Raw genomic sequence first — 15,183 nt, 5'->3', positions numbered from 1 at the left:
CCACCTGGAATCTTTCCCCTGAGTTTCCATATAGGATTGATTTTTCACATCTCAGCCCAGATGATTCCCAAATCCCTTGCCTGACCACCCAATCTTGTGTCATATTCGTATTCTTCATTAAGTTACATTTCTTTTTTTCAGTTTCAGAGGCAGCACTGTGGAATTCTCTCTGGCGTTTGTTAACTTCACAGTATATACCATGAAGTTAGAGCTGTATACAAGTTCTTGATCCTGCAGCCCTATCTCCTCAAACAGTGCCTGGTGCCGGAGGCGTTCAGCAAATACTTGGCATATCAATGGATGAAAACGAGAAGGGAACAAGATCCCTGAGGATCTTGCAGCTCCAGTGCTTAAGAATTTTCTGATCTTGCAGAGACTCACAAGAGACCTGGAGGTTGCAGAAAGAGGAAGTCTGGCCTCTTTGTGGGTTCTCCCTGCTTGTGCTCAGCAGACACGCACTCCCCCGCCCCCCCCCCCACTTTCAGGAAGAGTTTGTGGACTGGAGTCCACCTCAGCCCACAGTTCCCACAATTCCAGAGCCTTCGTGCACCAGTGGACACATGGGGCACTTCCAGGGTTCGCCTCTTTAAGGAGTGATCTCCTCTTCCGAGCCTTTGCCACCTGCTCCATCAAACTGCTTCACAGAGTTTTAGCAAAACCAAGACCTTCTTTTGACATTGCAAAGCCCGGATGTTGGATGAGAAGTTTTGAGCTAGGGCTCCTGTGTTGGAAGAGTCCAACAACTTGGTACTGTGGCGGCATTTTCCTGGGTTCTGAGTCTACCATTCTGTGCTCCTCCCATAGAGATTCCTAGGGAATGCCATCGATGCTGATGACATAGGAGGTTCTAACTCTGCTTTCCCAAAGGATTTGGGCATCCTCCCCCACTGTGCTTCTGCCTCTCCCCTGTATGGCCTCTGGTTGCTGTTTCCTACTGTGTCTCAGTGACGTGAATACATCACCTCCCTGCCCCGTGTGAACTACCTTCCTCTCCTGGGACACTGAGAGCCCTGAGCCAACAGCATCCGAGCCGGATGCTTTCTTGAGCTTTGTTGTTAGCTTTCTGTCTTGATACAGCACCTCATTCCAGCAGATGCCAGTGATGCCTTCTTAGGGTGTGGTACAGCCCAGCAGAGTTCTGCGGTCACCTGGGGCCTGAGCTCCATCTTATTACTGCATCCTTTGTCTCCATGTGTGTATTACAGAAGGGGTGGTTTGTGGAGGAGCCCGTATCCTGGAAGGATGGAGGACCACCGTCCTGAAGTAAATGTGTACTGCACCATTTCCTGTTCAGGTTTTCCCTCCCATCAAATGCCACAGTCAGCCTTGTGGTTGCTGCTGGGACCTGTGGGGTTACCAGTGACAGGCATAGGATGGCATGGGAAGAAGAGCCAACACACACGACACTGAGCATAGTGGGTACCTCAGTGACATCCAGGGACCATCCCAGCCAACATACACGGTGGGACAGTTACTTACACTCAGAGACAAGCAACAGTGGCTATAAAGCTTGGTGACGTGTTAGCGACACAACAGAGTGTTTCTTGTCCAAAGAAGGAATAAATGCATTTCATAATCTGGTGAGACAGATAAAGCTAGGGCTATGTGTCCAGCTGGAGAACACAAAAATGTTGAGAAAAGAGACTGGAGTATCTTGAAGAGGTCCATTCGAAACAGGCTTCAGTGATTGGCTAGGAGTTTGAGAGGCAAATAATGCTACTCTGGACATGGGATGATGCTGATGGTAAGAAAGAGGACATATTTAAGCCAGGGAACAACCTCCACGAAGCCTCTGTACCTCCCACAAACAGACTAGCCCACGGACTACCGTAAAGCAAGAGAATTAAAGGACAGATTAAATGCATTGTATGCAAATACAGTCTAGGTTGTAAATTATAGTAAAACAAGAGTTACAAGACAACTTTAAGCCTATGGGAGTTTAATTCAAAGCTAAGGAATTTGGATTTCATTTTGCGCAGGAAGATTGCTTTGCAATTGTTTTCTAGGTGATAATAACTATATTCATCTTAAATTCCGTGAGGAGAACTTGAATGCCAAGAAAGTGAGAAGAAAACAGCACACAAACCCAAGGCACAAAAATAATTACAGCTAACGTGTGATTAGGTGCTGTGTGAAAGGTGTGTGCCCTGGTCTAACACTGTGAGCCGCTATCTAAGGAAAGTCATGATCAAAAGTGCATTCCAGGAAGATCCCGTAGCAGCTATTGGGAGGAGGGCGGGTGGAAACTGTCACCGAAGGTCCTGCTGAGGTTGAGAAGCCCTCAGCACCAGCTGAGTCGTGGAAGAATGTAACCGGGGCAGAAGGGTCACATGTCATCAGAGACAGAGCTCCTCCATAAGGACAAAGCAGCCCTTTTGCTAAGTCAAGCCTGAGGTCAACTGTGCAATCAATTACCTATCAATGGCTGCTAAGATTCCCTTCTCCAGGCCCCAGGACCACTCCCTAGTCATACATAGGCACCCATGATCCTCTACCCTGGAAAGTGTACTGCCCCGGGGAAAGATTAGATTGTGGGACTCCACCCCCTGATGCCTTCTCCTCCCCACTAGAAGGCTGTCCCTTGCAGGCTGTTGATCTGAAAAGTCAGAGCCAATGTCTGCCTCATTTCAGCCAGGGGCAGACAGCCACTGCTCCCCTTTTTCCCACCCTCGCCTATCACCAGCATCCAGCTGCCACCCAACTGAGCCCGGAAAATAAAGGCTATCACGGAAGAGCCTGGGGCCGGTCTGAGGGATGAGATGCGCTGCTGTCGATTGAGGAAGATTGAGAGACCAGATAATTGAGGGCCTTAGAACAAGACTCCACAGACTGCCAGGATTGCCTCACAGCGTGGACCGTATTAAAAATCCCATCCTCCACTGCTTCCCGGCTGCCTCCACCGCCTGTTTCAAGTGCTATTTTATAAGCAGTGTTTTCAGAGAGTTAACAAACCTGGAGGGGCCCTGAAAAAGAAAGGGACTTTGCTGAATAGCTTTTCGCTTACCAGAGGAAATGAGAGATGGTTTTCCCTGTAACCCAGTTTCCAAAGCCTATTATTATGGAGTATTGGGAAGATTTGCGTCCTGCCAGGCTGGGGTGGAGGACTTGCCTGCCGGAAAGGGAAGCTTAGGATGGACCAGGAGGTTGCTGAGGATGGGGAAGCCATCCAAATGATGAACACTATCTCCCCTTTGTAACTCAAAGGGTCTCTCACCAACTCCCAATTCTTCTCTGTTTTTTTTTTCCCTAAAAGCATGTCCTAGGAAAGAACACACTGTACCAGCGGTGACCAGGGCTTCATGTGCTAGGATGTGTGTCTCAGCCCTAGACTCTTCTTACTTACTTGACCTATGGTCTCCCATGCTGCAAGAGAAAGAGTAAGACCCTCCCCAGGCGGCTGTCACAAATGGGAATCAGACAGCAGTGTGAAGTACCGAGTCTATGCAGGTTCACCACATCCTCTCCTTCTTGCCCATCCTTGATCCCGTCAGCAGAAGACCCACCAGTGGGAGATAACACATTTTTTTTCCTTCAGGTAAAATTTTTAGGGTAGTGAATTGTCAAAGGTGACAATTACCAAGTGGGTTCTTGGCAAAGCAGAAGCTGGAGAGCTGCTGACATCTCAGGCTGGGGTGTTCTGTTAGTAAGAGGGCATGAACCCTCTCTCAGGATGCCCTATAGCTGGGGAAGGAGGTAAAGGTCTTTTCCTTTCCAGAGTTGCCTCTTCAGTCCCTGGACAATGTCTCCATAAAGGCCCTGAGCAGTAGGAACATTCACACCACTTGTCTGGGGGAACTTGAGATTGTTCAAGAAAGGGATTGTGGGTTCTCTGGCAACTCCAAGGTGGGATTAGACTCTTCCAAGGAGGATTGCATATGACGCAAATAGTAAGAGTCATCTCTAAGGACAGTGGTATTGCTGATGGGAGAGTTGTGAAGCAGGCACATAAGCTGGTGGTGATTGAACAGTTGAGGGCACTAAATTAATAAAGCATAGTAGAACTGGGGAAATAGCTAAGTCAGTACAGTGCTTGCCCCACAAATGTGAAGGCCTAAGCTGGATCCCTCCAGTCAATGTGAAAAGGCTGGACAGCATTTCACATACATGTCATCATCACACTGTGGAAGCGGAGACAGACAAATCCCTGCAGCTCACTGGGGAGTCGGAGTCACCTACTTAGGGAGCATCTAGCCAGTGAGAGGTCCTGTCTCAGAACAAAACAAAACAAAACGAAGTTGAAAGTGCCTAGTGAAGAAACACATTCAATGTTGACTTCTGGTCACATGTACCTTCACACAGATGCATACCCACCAAAACATGTACACACACGCATACACTATTAATAATAAATCAATATAGAGTTTTAATAATTATTATAAAACCCATAAAAGTTTCATTGGGTATTAGGATAATTATCACAGTATCAATCGACTCCTCAAGTCTCAGAGCCTTGAGACGCCCCAAGACAGCAGTTGTCACAATTTCAAGGGGAAATTGACCTCCCATGCAAACCTGACAGAGGCTATTAAGAAATAAGGTTCACGGCTCTTGCCCTCTGCAGCCCTATGAAAGGGATTTCTCAGCGAGGAAGCTCCCTTGAGACCAGCTAACCTTCATTGTATTCTTTCCGCACAACATCTTAGACTCAGTCAATGCCCACAACCACAAGCAGGTGATGGATTATTATTGACAGCCTTCCTTTTACGATGATGGAGAAACTCAAGCTAAGAGGCAAAATGCTTACTCTTCTCCCTCCTCTATACTTGAAAAGGTTGGGAAGTAGACGGAAAGCTCTGTAGAGCAGGAGGACCCGAGAAAGAAGCCTCCCGGGTCTGAAAGGGGCAGCTGCGAGTCATCTTTTTGTCTGTAATAGAGATCTCTTTCTGGCACAATTTGAGCAGCTAGAAGGCCAGGAAGTGTCTTCTAGAAATGGGGAGAATGGCACAGGTGGCCATGGAGACCCAGTGAGATAATACTGAAGGAAAGGTGTCCTAAAGTGCCTGCCGCTGTTTTCAATCACATTGGAGAGTTCTCAGAACTGCCAAGTGGCTTTAGTGGGATCAGGGTTATTTAGCTGAGTTGGAGATAGTGTGAGTCTATGTGAAGATGACATCAGGTCTCTCCATCTGAAGGGATTTGAGATTGACAGGCAGGGCAACCGCAGTGGAATTCAAAACGTCAAATTGTACCCGGGACTCTCCCCAAGTTCAGAGGATTCTATTCATTTTTCAGATCTGTGTTTAAGTAGATGGATTGGTTTGTGAGATGGAACTTGTTCTTCAGGTTGGAAGGAGTAGAACATATTCTGAAGAAACAGAAGAAATCTATAACATTATGTTGACAACCGGGCCAAATTTCCTATTAAGAATGGTACTATTTCTTAGGAAGGGAATGCTTGCTTGGAATAGAGCCTTTGGCATTGTTTGGATTGCTCCTTATCAAACAGCCTCATTTTCATAGTCTATTCCAAACAAACACTCGCCTTCTTAAGCGACCCCAGGGATGGATACAAGACTACCTGGGACATGTGTATATAGGAAACTGTTCTTTGAGGGGCAGGGGAAATGTTTCTTTGTGCTCTGGGTGGAGAGGGAATAGATAGGGAAAATAAGAGTCAGCGGAAAGAAATAGAAAACCAAGATGCACATGATGTGGCTAGGCAGACTGCTAGCATATTTACAACTCTCATGCAAGTATCGGTCCAAACAGCACTGTTAGGGCTGGGTTTATGCTGGGCTTAACAAGGGGCAACAGTAGACCTCGAGTGTGAGTGTCATCAAAAAAGATAGGAATCCCAGAAGGGTGTCTCCTGTTAAGAGTCTACAGAGATAATGAGAAGGATTCTGGGCTCCCACTGGCCTTTTTAGGGGAAGCATGTAGGTCTCTTAGATTCTAGATATGTCATGAAGGCTGGCAAGAAGAGGTCTATGATCATAGAACCAAAACACCTATTCACCTGTTTGAAGGATGATCGCCGCTTGTGTCTAATGTGAGAGACTCAGCCCTGGTTTACCAGGCCTCCCATTAGGGATCAGACAAGTTCAATAACAAAGAGTAAAGGTCACATCCTAGTAACCAGAGGTTAAAGGGTACATCCTGGTGATACAACCCTTAGAGCATCAGCCTCCCTCAGAGTTATAGAGACTGTGGGGAGAGAGGACCACAGAAAGAACAAATTTCAGCCAGGTACGCTGGCACAAGCCTGTGATTTCAACAACTCAAAAAACTAATCTTGGTGACACACCGATGTCAAGACCAGGCTGGGTGATTGTCTCAAAGTAGAAACAAACAAAAAAAGGCTAGTGATAAAGCCTGGAGGTAGAGTAGGTGCCTGATACCCACAGATCCTAGATTGTTTAATATTCAACACCAGTAGGGTTGGGGTATCTTAAGCATGTTTGACCATGAGCTCACGTTCTTTGGGAGGCCAAGGGCACTGCCAGGGTGCTCCGAAGCTGCCTCTCCATCTTCACAGATCTGAATCTGACAGCCAATGAGAAGATGGGAGGACTGGGATGATGTTGAACTAAATCTCTTTCCTGTCTTTTGGCTGAGTGACATCTTGATGCCACCAGGCCTCTCGTTATTATGTAAAGTTTAAATATGCTTAAGAATAGAAAATTAAGCAGAGCCCTCTTCTGGCAGCTTCAGAAAATTTCAGTCTTTGACAAAGCAGCATGGACTAAGCCCTGCTAACCCAGAATTCCGTGGCGCCCCCCCCCCCCCCCAACATAGACTTGGCCGAGCTAAGGCACGGGACTAGGGAGTTTTCGTCCCTGGCTTGGAGAAAAGGTCTTTGCTGCATCTGTGTTTGCATGGGGCAAGACAGTAAACATTTTAAGTTGGTGGGGAATGTCATTTTAGCTGCAAGTACCAGATCCACTAGAGAATAGGTAGGAACATTCTTCGTTTTCTTTTTAATCAACATTAGTGGCTGAACCACTAATGCTATACATTTTTATCTCCTACTCTAGTACAAGATCCTTACTCTTTGCGGGGGAGGGGTCGGGACAGAGTTTCTCTGTGTAGCTTTGGAGCCTGTCCTGGAACTTGCTCTGTAGACCAGGTTGGCCTTGAACTCACGGAGATCTGCCTGTCTCTGCCTTCCGAGATGATCCTTATTCTTAAGGCATGTCCTTTTTGATGCTTTTAACGGCATGCCAGGTGTCAGCAAGGTCTGTAAATACCCTGGCTGCATGAGAACTCCAGTAACCTCTGCCTACTTCCCACCTCAAAGTTGTCCCATCTGGTAAGCTGTGTGTACTCTCGTCCCATGAGTGCCATCCATTCTTCCTACCACATGGACATCTGGAGACTTCTTTGTCACAGATCCCTCTTCTAAAATGGACTATCTCACATATACGATTTACTTTTAAAGTTCCCCAAATCAGATTCCTGCTGCTTTGGGTCCATGGGGAGAGTTGGGTTGTACTTGGTCTCTCTCTCTCTCTCTCTCTCTCTCTCTCTCTCTCTCTCTCTTTCTCTCTCGATCTTATTGATCTTACTTCAGCCACCACCCTGCCATTTTCTTTGCTTACACACCTGCAATGCTTTGACTTTTTTCTTTTCTGTAGTAAATAGCTAGTGTCTTGCCAGTTTTCCTAGTATTTTGTCCAGAAGCAAGAATCTCCACATTTCCACCTTAAAAGTCTCTTCTGGCAGCCGGAACGCTCTCCTTCTGATCATTTGATCACAGCCACTGCCCCGCTAAAATGACTTAGTGGGCTCCCACTGCTCTTAAGACAATACTTAAGAGGCATTACCTGGTTTTGTCTGTTAGTGAGTTCCTAATAGACAGAGGGGTGCCTGACCTCGGGTAGGTACGGGAGAACTAGTCCTAGGTAAAGAAATGAATGAGGAGTGACAGTTTTGACAAAGCAAACAGCATCAACAGAGGCCAGGCATCATAAGACAACCCAGGGAAGAGTGAATTATTCAAGACAATTTCACCTCAGGATGCTCACTACAAATGATTTAAAGGCTTCCCTGCTCAAAATACCACAATTGAAAATCATAGCACTAACTTATCTTGTTTTCTCCCCCAATTACCAAAGATCTTAGACCATTTGCTCACCATGATGCTTTTAAGATGGATAGAGCTGTCGGGGCAAGGTAGAGAAAGCTTTCCTGGACCTGGGTCAGCTATGCCACAGACAGACAAATGGACATGTGTCCAGGGAGAGGAGTCATCAATTTGCTAAAAATAACACTTTAACCAGTTTGTCACTGAAGCCCCGCGAGGAAACAGATCGATAGCAGGCATGCCAGTCACGAGACGCTGACGTCCAGCAGGATCAGAGAGAGGAACGTCACCTTGGAGACCATGCTAGTTCCCAGCCAGCAGAGGAAATGACTAAGGAGACTGTTCCTCCGGAATCACAGAAGGACCCGAAGTGCTCATGAGTTGATTAAATAAACTTGCCAGGAAATTTCCAATAAAGAAAATTAGCATCTGTTGTATTTGAGTAAGAGAAAACAGAATTTTTTGGGAAAAAAAATCTATGGAAGACTTTGTGGCAATCTGTTTCAAAAACATTCAAGGGATTGGGGGGATGACTCCATAGATAAAGTGCACAGAAAAGCAGAAACAAAACCAGAATTCTGCTCCCAGAACATAAGTCAACATCAGACACCAGCATACACCTGTATCCCCAGCCGTGGGAGGTGGGGACAGGAGGAGCCTTGGGACTTGCTCACTAGCCAGTCTACCCAAATTGATGAGCTTCAGGTTCAGCAGGAGATGGTGTCTCAAAACAATGCAAATACATGTAATATGGAGAAATGATTGGGAAAGTCTCATGACCATGACCTCTCTGCACAAGAGTGTGTGCGCACACACCTACACAACCTCTCCCAAGCACTCCCTGACCAAGGTTCTGAGGAAAGAATGTCATGAGGTTCTTCTACAAAGAACCAGATGAGGTAAGAGGGGAAAGTCATGTGACCTTGACCTTCTGTACAGGAGCATGTGAACACCATACACACACACACACACACACACACACACACACACACACACACGCGTGCGCGCGTGCCATCACCCCCTCCACAGAGTTCTGAGGAAAGAATGTCTTTTCTAGAAAGAACCAGATGAGGTAATAGTTCCCCAGAAAGTAATTTCCTGGGTGCCTGGCAGACATGCTTAAGGTGAATAAACCAATGGATGGAATGAGGAGGTTGGAAGAAGACAAAGCCACTCAACAAGCCGGGTTCTATTATTTTCATCTTAAAACTGAGGAAACCGAGGCTCCTAAGCCAAACAACTGTCTAGAGCCCCATGAGGAACACACAGCAAGAATTTCAGTGACACACGCACAGTCCTTCCCAAATACCCAGCGCATTCCTGGTATGGTGTTCTATATACATGAGGCGGAAATTTCTAAGAACTCTGCAGGGTCAGAGGTCAGGCCTGTAGGTGTCCTGGGTCATATGACATTCAACACCTTCCCACCAACTAACAGAAGGGTCATAGGATCCTTGAAATTGCAATATTGGCCTTACCCATGGCTGCTAAGAGTTCTTTTATGTCCCACCCCATGAATACTGTCATTTGAGTGCATGTCTTTGTGCATAGTTGTCATAGTCAATAGACCAGTTCTGTCTTTACCCTGGATTGCTAAGCCTACATCCATCACATCCATTCATCTGTGCCCGGCTTTATCCACTTAAGTTTTAAAGCTCAATTAAAGAGAGGCTTTGCTCTGGCGCAGAATTTCTAGCTTTAGAACGTGTTTTCTAAGCTGCGCTCCTTTCTGTAACAATGCACCGTTTATAAAATCTGCTCTCACCTGTCACAAGGCAAGACTACTCCTCACTCGCTGAGGGTCCTCAACAAGATGACGAATTTGCAGTGAGGGTCAGTGGTAGCAATGGAAGAGAAACAGAGCGCAGTAGTCTAGGGACTCTCTCACTGCCTGCAGCGTCTGGGCTGCAGTGGTTTGCTGGCCCCCGTGCCTTCGCTTATTGTACATGCTGATGTAGTTATTTGGGAAGACACGGGGGACTTGGGTTGAGATGCACACCGCTGTGAGTCTGAATGTCTGTGCAGAGAAGAAAGCAGACAGGAACCTGGAGAAAACATGTGCAAATGTAGCAGAGAACAGAAAGCCCAGTGGGGACGTCTGGTTTCCTAGCAATCAATGACCAATGTCCCTTTGGAGCGCTTCCCAGAAGTACAAAACATTTTAAAAATAGCTGCATGCCTTGGTTCGGTTATTGACATTGCTCTACCCAGGGTTGTGTGTGTAAGTATACCTCTGGTGAGATCTTAAAATATTAGATGAATTTTGGAGAGTCACCATCCTGGGACTCATCTTAGGAATTTGCTCTTCACTCTCTAACCCATCACAGTCTCTTTGATTGTTATTGTTGTTTGGTTTGGTTGTCTTTTTATTTTTATTATTTGTTCTAGAGTTTAACTATAGATTAGTGCAAGTCTTAACCCTGTCACAGAGGTGTCTTTCTTTAGGAGATGACAGTTAACTTGGAGACTCACAACTGGTCACAGTACGGAGAAAAAGACACTACGCTCAGCCCCAAATGCATGAAATGTCCTCTCAAATGACTCAGATGTCATCCCAGAGGAAAGGACAGGAAGATTGTAAGAGCCCAATGTTGCAGAGGGCTGCTACAAAAATGGCCTTTCCTAGTCTCTGAGTTTTCTCTCAGTGTAGTGTCTCGGTGGACATCATCGTTCTCAAGACAGGCAGAATCCTCCTCCAAAAGCCTTCAAAGTTTCCTCTGAGAAACTTCCTCTAATCCACTTGGACCAGACACCCTTCCCATCCATCCCTTGTGCTCCCAGGCTTGACCTGCTCTTTTTGTGCTGTGGGTATGGGGGGCGGGCAGGATCTCATACAATCCGGGGTGGTTTTTAACTCTCTGTGTAGCTTCAGTTGACCTTAGACTCCTGATCTTCTTGCCTGAATATCCCAATGGGCTGGGATTTCAGGCATGCACCTCTGTGACCACTTTATATAGTCCTGGGGATGGAGCTCAAGGCTTCATGGATGCCAGGCAAGCGCTCTACTGACTGAGCTGCATCTCCAGCTCTTCTAGCAGCCTTTGCTTTTTGTCCATATTCATCATTTTTGGGGTGCATATTCTACCCTTCCTACAGATCTGGGACTCCTTAGTTTTATCTGGTGTATCTATGATACTTTCTGGTGCCTGACATAGACCTAGACAGCGCTGGAAGCTGAGCCAAGCTTGTTAAATGACTGAACAAGTACAAGAGCAGCAGAGATTCTCTATGTTCCCTCCCAGGGTCCTGTATATAAGGCTGTTGGAGATCATTGCTACATTCTTGTAGCAAATAAAGCTCCTGTGCTGGAGGACCAACCCCAGGAGAAGCAAGCCACACTCTTGTGTCTGAGGGCATCTTGTCTGAGAGGAAGGTCACTCCTGGCACCAACCCCTGTGCAAGCACAGCTTCTCAGACTGACCTGGCATCTTTGTGACTTGAGGGATTGTCCACAGGGTTGGGGACTCTTGGAGCTTTGGTCTCTAGGGGCTTGAATTTTACCGGGTACCAACTACTACAAGTAGAGCAGAAGCCAGGAGGGATGAGGAACTAAGTGGGAGCTTTTTCTATAGCCTGTAGATTTTCCACCAAGGCCAGGGGACAAACCACCATCTCTTTGTTCATTCTCTGTGAGGCCTTTCGACAGAGCCAACTCCCATGCAGCAGTCAGTGCCAGGCACTTCACAAGGAAATCACAGGATGCACTGGCCTGGGTTGGGGGGAGGGGGTCCAGGAAGAGCTTTTACAGCAAGGTTGCTTGCAGGATTGGTACTTCTGGATCCAGACAGCTGATGTTTTTAACGCGGCATGCTTCCCTTCAAAGGTTGACTGTTAAGATAATAAGATTTCTCTGCTTCCCAGAATCAGGTCTTCTGAGAAGTTGACGGTGAGCGGTGCTTTGGTAAACATGGGCAAAGAGAGGAAATGACATTTCGTCAGCTTGTGTCCTGAACCAGCACTTAACGTATCTGTTGACTGCAACCTGTCCAGGAGCCTGCTGATGCTGACAGGCTTCTCCCTTGTGCCAGTGAATGGAACCAAAGTTTAGAGGGAATTAACCGCTCTGCATGGAGGCTGGGTTTGAACCTGCAACCCCTGTGCCCAGCCACGGGACCCAGGAGAGGCGTGTTAGCTTCCTTTCTGCTGCTGTGATTAGATACATAACCAAATGTGCCTTGGGGAAGAGTTTATTTGGGCTTATTGTTCCAGAGGGAGAAGAGTCCATCACAGCACGAGGCACGGCAGCAGGAGCAGGGAGATCACATCTTAGCCACATGCAGGAAGCAGAGGGAGCGAATGGAAAGTAGGAGGGCAGCTACTTTATATAACCTCAGAGGCTCCCACCAGCAACATACTTCCTCCTGCAAGCCTGCTCTACCCAAACCTCAAACAGTCATCAACTAGGGAGCAACTGTTCGAAGACGTGAGGCTATGGGGGACATTTATCAGCCAAACCACCACAGGGAACAAACTGGAAACATTTCAGAGACGCTCTCCCAACTCCACCACTTTGAATATGGAGAAACTGAGGACCAGGGGTACGACAGAGAGGCCCTAGTTTATCACTGTCTTTGTTTGCTTTCTGTTGCTATGGTAAAGACCATGAACAAAGTCAAACTGGGGAGGTCTAGATGTTCCAACCACAGTCTATCTGGGGGGAACCGAGGCAGGGACTCAAGCAGAGCAAGATCCCTGGGGGCAGAAGCTGCTGCAGAGGGCGCGGGAAAGTGCTGTTTCCAGGCTTGCTTCTCATGGTTTGTTCAGCTTGCTTTCTTCTAGCAGTTAAGACCACCAGCCTAGGAACTGCACTGACCCTAGTGGGCTGGGCCCTCCTCTACAGTTAGCAGGCAAGATGCCCCACAGACTTGCTTACAGTCAATTCAGTGGAGGCATCTTGTCAGTTGAGGTTCCCCTTCCTCTTTTATTGTACCTGTCCAGGATATCCAAGCATGTTCTCTGTATTTAATAGGAAGCTGAGTTTGGCCTGTCCATACCACCTGCCTCTTTCAAAGCTTATACGGGGACTTTCCCACAGCCTCTTCTGGTAACATTAAGACAGAGCTGGATTGGTTGGTAACTCAGGGACTGGCTGATTGAATGGAGGCCAGGTAGAGTAAAGGAGGTAGGCAGGGCACAGGACTCAGACTCCTGATCCCAGGACAATGGTCTTAGCTCTTGGATGCTCTGACCAGCAGGCTCCCAGAGCTTTGTTCTGCTGTTACCTTTGGATAGCCGAGTCTCATAAGCCAGAGCTGCTGGGGAGCCCCAACGCTGGCACTGTAATTTCCTTTGAGAGATTAGCAGATAAACTCTCAGTTGACGATATGATCCCGATGCTGGAACCTCTCAACCCCTGCAGCAGGTCAAGACTTACCTGGGGGAAGGCTGCACCAGCCTCTTTCTGAAGCCAGCTGGGCACACGCGCCTCTCTGCCACACTGAGCTGAGCAGAATCTGATGGGATCGGAGCCGGCCAGGCAGCTGCTGCATCCCTGTCTCTCTTTTTCTCTCATTTGATAGCCTGCACTCCTGTCTCCGAGTCAGCTATCCAATTAAGCAAGATTTCGGAAGAAAGCTTCAGAATCGAAAAACAAATGTCCAAGTTAGGGAGGCCTGCCCTGTCTCACTAATCCACCTGGCAGTGCACCGTGAGGCAGTTGCATATCCCAGCTGCTCCAGGTGAGGAATTAAGGGTGCAGAGCCTCAATCCTAGAGATTAGGATATTGGGTAGCAGCACAGCACAGACCCCAAGTCACTACAGAGCCTCACAAAGTATAAAACTCTGGCTTTTGTCTCCTGAGCTAATTAACTGTATTGTGTGGTCTTTGGCAAATAGGACTATCCAAGAGTTGCTAAGGACATGTATGCCCATGGGGACAGTGCCAAAGGGCACTGACTGTCATTTGCATCTTGAGATGCAATCAAGCTATCCTGAGCTTTTAGCCTGATTGTGTGCCGGAACCTCTCTCTCTCTCTCGATTAATATTAATATCCCCACTTCTCTGGAGGAGCCAGCATGCTTCTCGGGCTGAGACTTTCTTCCTCTCAGATTTCTTTGTTTATGTTTTGCGACAAGAAGTGACAGCAGAGATTCAAAGTCCTGTTATGCAGAAGCAACTCAAGATTTTGAGAGGACCTAACAGCTACCTGTGGCTGAACTGAGACTTAGAAACAGAAATGTTGCCTCAGTCCGCACGCACTTTTTCTGGTCCTCTTGTACTGCATCTTTCTTTGTGTCTTGATCTGTGCTATTTTCTGAAATGGTCCTCAGGATGCAATGGACACTATGGGTCTGTCTTTCCAGCATCACAATCCTTATTTTTCTCTCCATTAAATGTGGATCTGGATGGTACTCCTATAATCGCATCACTCGGGAAGCTGAGGCAGAAAGAGCAAAAACAGAGGGAAGTCTGGAGCACTCAGCTAGTTCAAGGTCAATTTGAGCCATGTAGTGAGATCCTGTCTCAAAATGCCGAGGGCTGGGTAAGTAGTGGAGCTGTAGAATTCTGAGTTTGTGTGCACAAGGCCCTATGTTTGATACCCAGCACCACAGGAAACACAGAGAGAAGCCAGAGCCGATGAGAGATCCAGATTCTACTTTAGGGAAAGAGGACCCTCAACCCTAGATGGGTCTAAGACTTATCCCATCTCCTCAACAGTGGGAAGATCCATGTGACCCAGTGAGAGAGGAGCTTGGAAGCTTCTAGGAAACATCTCCTTTTTTTAGAGAGATTTTCAAGAGGAGAACTCTTCTTCCTTCCCTGGATGTCTGCCTGTCTCTGTATGATGCACAGGACTGATGCAGAGATCTTGGTCCCAGCATGGATGGAGCTAGCACTGGTGGTTCTTGTGTCCTGAGAGAGAGAGAGGAAGAAAGCCTGGACTGGGAAGGATTATGACTTCTGACTATCACTCCATGGGCTTATGGAGTGTGAACATAGGTGTGTTCTTTCTGTGAGAGAGACTTGGCATGGGGCTTTTCCCTCTGTGGCTTGGAGCATCCAAGATCATCAGGATTATGCTCTGGGTACATGGAGACCTTCCTTCCTCAGAACTCAGCATCTTGTGCCTCGTCTGTCATCAGCCCTCCCACCTACCATCCGGAAGATTGTACAAAAAGAGGGATTGGTGTGGAGAATCTGTGGGGCTCTGCCCCACCT

At 47.3% G+C, this 15,183-nt stretch overlaps 1 protein-coding gene across 1 annotated transcript in view; it reads right to left on the bottom strand.

Moving 5' to 3' along the window:
• The window catches only part of Asic2 (acid sensing ion channel subunit 2), a 1,092,647-nt gene that overhangs the window by 531,554 nt on the left and 545,910 nt on the right, over positions 1-15,183 (bottom strand). The window lies entirely within an intron of this gene.

The sequence above is a fragment of the Myodes glareolus genome, chromosome 9 (assembly GCF_982192425.1).
Source record: "Myodes glareolus chromosome 9, mMyoGla1.1, whole genome shotgun sequence".
Classification (NCBI taxonomy): domain Eukaryota; kingdom Metazoa; phylum Chordata; class Mammalia; order Rodentia; family Cricetidae; genus Myodes; species Myodes glareolus.
The sequence above is the reverse complement of the archived record's forward strand: the minus strand, read 5'-3'. Positions and strand labels throughout refer to the sequence as shown.